This window comes from Corvus brachyrhynchos, unplaced genomic scaffold (assembly GCF_000691975.1).
Source record: "Corvus brachyrhynchos isolate BGI_N302 unplaced genomic scaffold, ASM69197v1 scaffold383, whole genome shotgun sequence".
Lineage (NCBI taxonomy): Eukaryota > Metazoa > Chordata > Aves > Passeriformes > Corvidae > Corvus > Corvus brachyrhynchos.
This window is the reverse complement of record NW_008237230.1, coordinates 51978-59390: the sequence shown is the minus strand read 5'-3', so window position 1 is coordinate 59390 and position 7413 is coordinate 51978. Positions and strand designations below refer to the sequence as shown.

The 7413-nt window shown below is 46.0% G+C and overlaps 1 long non-coding RNA gene across 1 annotated transcript in view; it reads left to right on the top strand.

Moving 5' to 3' along the window:
• LOC108445499 overlaps window positions 1-7413 on the top strand; it is a 26006-nt gene that overhangs the window by 8066 nt on the left and 10527 nt on the right. The window contains exon 2 of the long non-coding RNA XR_001860391.1: window positions 6824-6831. This is a non-coding gene — a long non-coding RNA (uncharacterized LOC108445499). The remainder of the gene's footprint in view (window positions 1-6823; window positions 6832-7413) is intronic.

The window sequence follows — 7413 nt, the reverse complement described above, 5'->3', positions numbered from 1 at the left end:
CGGCGGGAAGCCGGGGCGGTGCTCAGACGCCACCAGCGTGCAACGCGCCGAGTTCCGCAACTGTCCTTGGACCGTCCTAGACTGTAAAGTGGCTGTCCATCCTAGAAATCTGAAACGGTTCTGGGAACAGGTTAAAAGGTGTGCATTGCAGGATGGGGACTGGGAGTTGCTAGAAAGAATTGGGATGTCTGACGGGCAAATGGCACCTGAGCGACCTGCTACCTTGTCTCAGAGTAGAGGGCAGGCAGATCAAAGCGATGTAACAATGAAACAAAGTAGTGATGATACAGACGGAATTGTCCAGGCTTTCCCTGTGCAGAAAGCTCCTCCTAACTCTGGTCAGACTGACAAACATGAGTGTTTCACTTGGAAAGTGATTCGGGATTTGCAAACTAAGGTTGCTGAGCATGGATTAAGTTCTCCTGAGGTCATGCAGATTATTAGAGTGTTGAATACTGACCTGCTTTCTCCATTTGATATTAAGCATTTAGGTCAGACATTATTTCAACCTGTACAATATTCAGTTTTTGAAGCCAATTTGAGAAGGATGGCTGAGAAGGCTGTATCTGGGAATATGGAATTGCCTCAAACTGATCCCAGGCGTCTAGTTCCTGTGGATGCTTTTATGGGACTCAATAATTATTGGGACCCTGATGTTCAGGCTACCTGGCATCCTCAAATCCTGGAACAGATTCAAAAGGTTGGCATGGCAGCTCTCATAAAGAGCTTAGATACAGCTGCTCCTAAGACGAGATATGAGAAAATATCTCAGGGCCAGAAAGAGAACTTTTTATCTTTTGTGGAAAAGATTGCTGCAGTCTTGGAAAAGCAGGTTGAAGATGAGACCGTGAGGCAGCTGTTGTGCAGACAGCTAGCAAGAGATAATGCTAATGATGAGTGCAGAAGGATCATAGATGCCCTGCCTGGAGAATCCACAGTAACACGAATGGTTGACGCCTGTGCTAAGGTGAGATCTGGAGATCATAAATCTGCTTTACCAGCATTTGTAAGACCTCTTCAATTAAATTCTGGTGGATCAAAAAAGAGACCTAAGGTTGAGAGCATGCAGAAACAGCTTAAATGAAGGAGGAGAAACAAGGAGAACAGGAGAGCTGTTCAATGCAAAAGATGCGGTAGGCCAGGTCATTCTTCAGACTACTGCCAGTCTATCATGCCAATGGTTGACCTCTGATATGTTTAGGGAAATTGACCAGGAACGCAAAGGGGAGTCAAATATTTCCTCAGGGCATAGCTCCTCTGAGACAGGCCTACTCAGCCAGCTTAGAGCCGGCACCCAGGGATCGACCGGCGTGAATGTGCACGCCGTAGCAACAGTCAACTTAGAACATTGAAAAAAAAAAAAAAGGGGGAAGAATCTGAGTGCCAGGTGCTGGAAGGCCATGAGTCAGGTTCAGCCCAGCTGGTTGAACTAAGGGCTGTTGCCATGGCTCTTCAGCAGTTTTCTCAGGTTCCTTTGAATTTGGTCACTGATTCTGCCTACGTAGCAGACATAACTCAGCACTTAGATTGTTCGCTTTGGAAGGAAGTGAATAATGTGGCTCTGTTTTCACTATTGAAGGCCTTGTGGAGGGCAATTCAAGCTTGAGTGCATCCATATTACATTTTGCATATTCAAAGCCACACTAATTTGCCAGGTTTCATAACAGAAGGCAATGCTAGGGCTGACAGGCTAGCTAACCCTGCCTGGGTAGCACCTCAGCCTGACAAAATTACACAAGCTAAAGCATCGCACAATGTCTTTCATCAAAGCGCACACACTCTGCAGAAGCAGTTTCATTTAACGCCAACTGAGGCTTGGGACATTGTCAGCGCTTGTGCTGACTGTCACAGACTCGCTGCACCTTTGCCATTGGGGGTAAACCCCAGAGACCTACAGGCCTTGCAGCTTTGGCAGATGGATGTAACACACATTCCTGAATTTGGCAGATTTAAGTATGTGCATGTGTCTATTGACATGTTCTCATCAGCTATGTGGGCATCTGCTCATACTGGGGAGAAAGGCCGCGATGTCATCTCCCATTGGAAACTCGCTTTCTCAATCTTGTGTGTGCCTTCTGTGAAAACTGATAGACTGATAATTTCCCTGCCTATGTCTCTCAGAAGATGTGGCAGTTTCTGCACCTATGGGGTGTAGATCATACTTTGGGTATTCCACATTCTCCTACTGGCCAAGCCATTGTTGAACACACTCACGGTACTTTGAAGCGTGTTCTGGAGAAACAAAAAGGGAGAATGCATGGAGAAACACCACAGAGCCGACTGGAAAAAATGTTATATACAATTAATCACCTTACAGTGCCACCAAATTCAAATAATCCTGTTATTTTGAATCATTTTCTCTCTTTGCAGTCTGCAGGTGAGACGCACCTGCCTCGAGTGAAAGTCTGGGTAAGGACCTCCTCACTAAGAAGTGGGAAGGCCCGCATGAGCTCATTGCTTGGGGTCGTGGGTATGCTTGCGTTTCCACAGATACTGGGGTACCATGGTTACCTGCAAGATGCGTTTGCCCTGACCTGCAGCACCAGCAGCAGAACAGGCAACCTCCAAGGCAACCTTCAAATGATGACCAGAATGCAGATCATCCATTGAATGATCCCTCTGATGATGACCAAGATGTCGACCATCAGCCTGGTCCTTCTACAAGCAAAGACTGAATTTCAGAGACTGCATTTCAAGTTTCTTATGTTATGGAGTCAGAATGTTATGCAGAATGTTAGAGCCCTTAAGGCCATTCAGAATTAATGACTGGACGTATAGCTGGATTTGCTAGATGTATCTCCCATGGTATTGCTGGAGAATCTCTCTGCATGCTTTAAATTGGTGTCTGATTTAGATTCCATTTGGTAACTGGCCACTACCAAACAAACCCCTTATGCTGTGTTTGTTCTCCTTGCTGCAAAGGATCCCGCAGAGGATTACAAATGTGATCTTTTTGGTCTCAAACAAAAAGGGGGAATTGTGGATGCTAAAAAGCAGGAGCAGAGGAATTTTCCAGCTGCTGAAGCATTTTATGAAGTTTTCCTTTCTCATGCTTTAGCTGAGAAACAGTGAAAGACGGTTTTGTAAGCTAACTCTCTATCTTTCACCTGCAGTCTTGTTTTGGTTTACTGAAGAAAATATTTTGAAATAGGCGTCGTAGCATTCAGCCAATCACTCTGGGAGGTGTATGGTCAAGCAGCCAATAATGTAATTTCTCTATTATGAACCAAGTCATATAAACAAGGTGATAATTAATTAAATAATCCCATTTTCCTGGAATTCCATGTGGTGATTATTGCTGTCCCTTGGGACAACAGCGACAATGAAGAGTTAAACTTTAGCTAGGAGTTAGAAGCAATTTGTACTGATTGAACCAAAAGATATGTTAACAAAGAGTTAGAAATTTAGCCAAGAAGTATAGTGCTATTCAGTATTATGTACCTGTCTGAAACTTTGCTTATAGTAAATGAACTGTCATAAGGACAAAAGAAGATGATAGAATTATAGCTAGCACCTAGATTGCATGATCAAATACAGGGGGGAGGTATGGAAGGCTTGCCCACAATAGAAGGTAGAAAGTTCATGGTGATGAAGAGATCCCTGACTTCATCTTTCAAGACCACTGACTCAAATCAAGACCACAAATCAAGAAAAGAATTGTGCACGCACAAAGGACTAGTAACCTCATTTTAATAGGAAGCGGGAATGGGAGGTGCTGGAGATATGTATATGATTAATATGTAACACCTTGTGAAATAAATAGAGGGCAAATGACCGTGTAAGTGGCTGGCACGTCTCTAGGAGGCAACTCCCGTACCGCCCACCAGCATAATAAACATACCACTTCCTAACTTTAATTAGTTAGAGAGCTTTTGTCCGTGAATACCGGGTTTTTTAATGATTCAGCCAGCCTCATGCTCAGCGCCCTGGCCAGCCCAGGCAAAGTCTGAGTGCAGCCTCTGCAGCTACCTGGCACTGCCAGCCCAGAGTGTGGGGGTTTATGCTGCCTGCTGGGTGAGCATATGCTGCACCCTGTACTAATGCCCTAGGTTTTAACTTGTATAGTTTTCAAATCCTGTACTGCCTACTGTGTAACTCGGAAGTTTCGTGTGGCCTGTTAACTACTGTTCTCTCATGCTGGTTAGACATAACAAAGCCTCTCTAGGTTTGCTCTTCAAGGACACTTTGTTGTCCTAGGCCCCAAAATGTGTAAACTAGAAGCCTCTGAAGAGGAGGGGCAAACTTGGGGTAATTACATCATTAACTGAAGTTATAATTGGAGAATTAACCCTGATATGCAAATGGACCAAACTTATAAAAGTGTGAAGAACCCGTGACCCAGAGTCCATCTTGGGTGTAGCCTTTTTGACTGCCCAGGGTGTACCTTCGAAGGCCCTTCAAATAAATACCTACTTTATTCTCTTATTCTTGTCTGGCCTCTGTTTTCAGGTAGCCACTCCAAGGCATGAGTACTGCTTTTGTATAGAAGGATAAATGCTGCACTGGTCCAGGCAGGAAGACAAGAGGAGATGATGCTGGAGTCTGCATCCCTTGTTACCCCCCAGTGGTTCCCACCTTCCCAGCTGACTGGGCCCTGATGTGGGGCAAGGAGATGGGGGAAGGCTGGAGGGGCTGAGTATGCAGGCTCACACCACTCCCTGCAGCAGAGTGCTGTTGGAGGTGGGTAGGCAGAGGGTAGCAAAGCTCCATGAAGTAACCTCTTAACACAAGCCACTGTATTTCATTGCCCTGAAGCTCTCTGTTTGCAAAATCTGCTGTCCTCCCTGGGCTGCAAACCCATCTAGCATTGTCCTCACCTGCCATACCTCTAGCTGATAAAACTTATGAAGTCCAGCTCTGTACTAGTTTGAAAACATACCAGTGGGACACTCCAAGTCAGAACTACAATTTAATAGCGTAGTGGTTTGGAAAATTAAAATAAAAGCAGAAAACACTGACTTAAACTGATGGAGTCAGGATACAACCTGACACCCCATTGGTCACGGTGGTGGTAGCAGTCCAATTAAATGGTGGTTGCAGTCCTGTTGAAATGATAGATGTAGTTCTGTTGAAGCGGTGATCCTATAGAAGGGTCTGGTCTTCCTCTGAAAGTCCAGTGGTGGTTATGTAGCTCTTGTCCTCAGGGAATCCAGTAGGTAAGATGCCTGTGGTGTTCCAAACCTCAGATTATATCCAAGTAGGAATGTTTGGTTCCTCCCTCTGGGCAGAGCATCTCACAATGGGATGATGTAATTTTATGAGTCATTCAGTGAGGCCTTGATGGCCCATTAGCAGAAGATAGCATCCAGAGGGAGTTATCAGGGATGAGTCATGGAAGAGATAAAGAACAGTGCCCCACCTGTTTTTAACAGCTCACGAAGATGGTGATAGAATACATACTTTTGGTTACATCTAACATTGTAACCTAAGAAAAGCTCTCTCAGTTTTCTCCCCCAAATAATTTTTCTACCTCTTTGAGCCCTTCTCTGAACCGTGTCTGTTTTTTCCCCAATCTCTTCTAAGAGTATAACTGCCAAGATCAGGTACACCGCTGGGGCTGTTTTCTTCTCAGGGGTGCTGCTTGCTTTGCACCTGATGGCCCTGCATTGGGCAGGGGACAGTACATCCGGCCAAGATGGCTGTGTCACCCCACTGGCAGAATGCAACCTTTAGGACGGGTGCCCTGCACTGCCCTTTCTGCAAGTCTTGGCACTTGGCAGTGGGGTGCTCGCTGCAAGCCTGTACCTCTGCAGCTCCTACCAAATTTAGCTATCGCTAAGCTAATGATGAGCTAATGATACGAAGAATCTGGCTGAGATGCTAGGAATTGCTGTTGTGGTTTGACACTGGCCAAACGCCAGGCACCCATGAAAGTCGTTTGCTCACCTTCCCTTGCTCTCAGCTGGGCAGGGGAGAGGGAAAAAAAATTAACTGTCTTGGGGTGACTTTATGATATGTATCCCCTATCGCTGCTCTATGCCCAGACATGAGTCCTGTGCCTTTCTGCATCTTTAAAACTGAGTGAGAGAGAAAGAAAAAAAAAAAAGACAGACAAACTTTTCAAAGCCGTTTGTGCTCCAAGGTTACTCTATCTTCTCTGCGTACTGCTGTGGCGGCAAGAGTGGAGGCAAGCATCTTCCTGCTTTTCCCGGCTTTTGGCTCCTTTTCTTGGAAGAGAGAGATGGAGAGTTAAACTTCTTTGTTTTCCTGGGACTTTGGTTTCTTCTTCTTCTCTTCTGGACTGTTCAACAATACCAGAACACACCAGGAGACCCTACACTGTTGGCCCGGAGGGGGGCCCATGCCAAACTCCAGCTCCAAAGAGGGGAGAGAGAGAGACCACAGAAAGTACTTTAAAATCTTCCCAGGTTTCTCTCCACAGCGAGAGGTTTTATTATTTAGCATTATTGTTCTTTTCCCATGTGTTTGCTAAATAAATAGTTTTTTCCTTCACTTTCCTCTGAGGAAATTTTTTTTCCTGAACCTGGTGGGGGAGGGTGGCTGTAACCTGCCTTCTATCAGAGGATGTTCAAATTTGGACGTTCCTCCGAATTTGTCTCAAACCGGCACATTAACGAAGGGATCATGAGTTGAGATGAGGACTGGGAGAAAACACTCTAAGGGCAAAACAGGTTTAAATTTAAAGGTATAAAGCAAATTTATTATTAACAGAATCAGGGGAGGATAATGAGAAGTAAAATAAGCCTTTAAAACACCTTTTTTTCCCCCCCAGCCCCTCCCTCCTTCCCACAGCCAGCACAGGGAGACAGGGCATGGGGGTTTTGGTCAGTTTGTCACTCGAGATCTTCTTCTGTTCACTCAGGGAGAGGAGTCTTTCCTCTGCTATGCCGTGGGGTCCCTCCCACAGGCAAACAGTCTTCCCAAAACTGCTGTGGCGTGGGTCACTAGTCCCTGGGATGCAGTCTTTGAAGGATAGGCTGCTTTAGCTTGGAAGCAAGGGCCTTCTTTCTCTGTTTCTGGAAGCTGGGGCCCTCTCTCTCTATTCAGGTCTCCCACTGGATCACAGCTTTTCTCTCGCATCCACCAGCTCCGGCACGAGCACTTTTCCCACAGGCTGTGGGTGGATCTCTGCATCCCCCGTGGACTTCATGGATTACAGGGGGACAGCCTGCTTGACCATGGTCCTCACCACGGCTTGCAGAGTAAACTCAGCTCCGGCACTTGGAGCACCTCCTCCCCCTCTTTTTCCACTGACCTTGGTATCTCCATGTTGCTTTTCCTCACATGTCCTCACTTTCTCCTCTTCTCTGACTAGAAAAAAACTACTGCCGGTAGGTACCATTGCCAACAAGTTCCACCAATTCAAAGATTCCTGCAGGATTCCGCAGTGCCAAGAGGTTGATCTCGTCTGGGTTCCATGTCGGGGAGTCGTTCGCCATGTTTTTGCAGTTG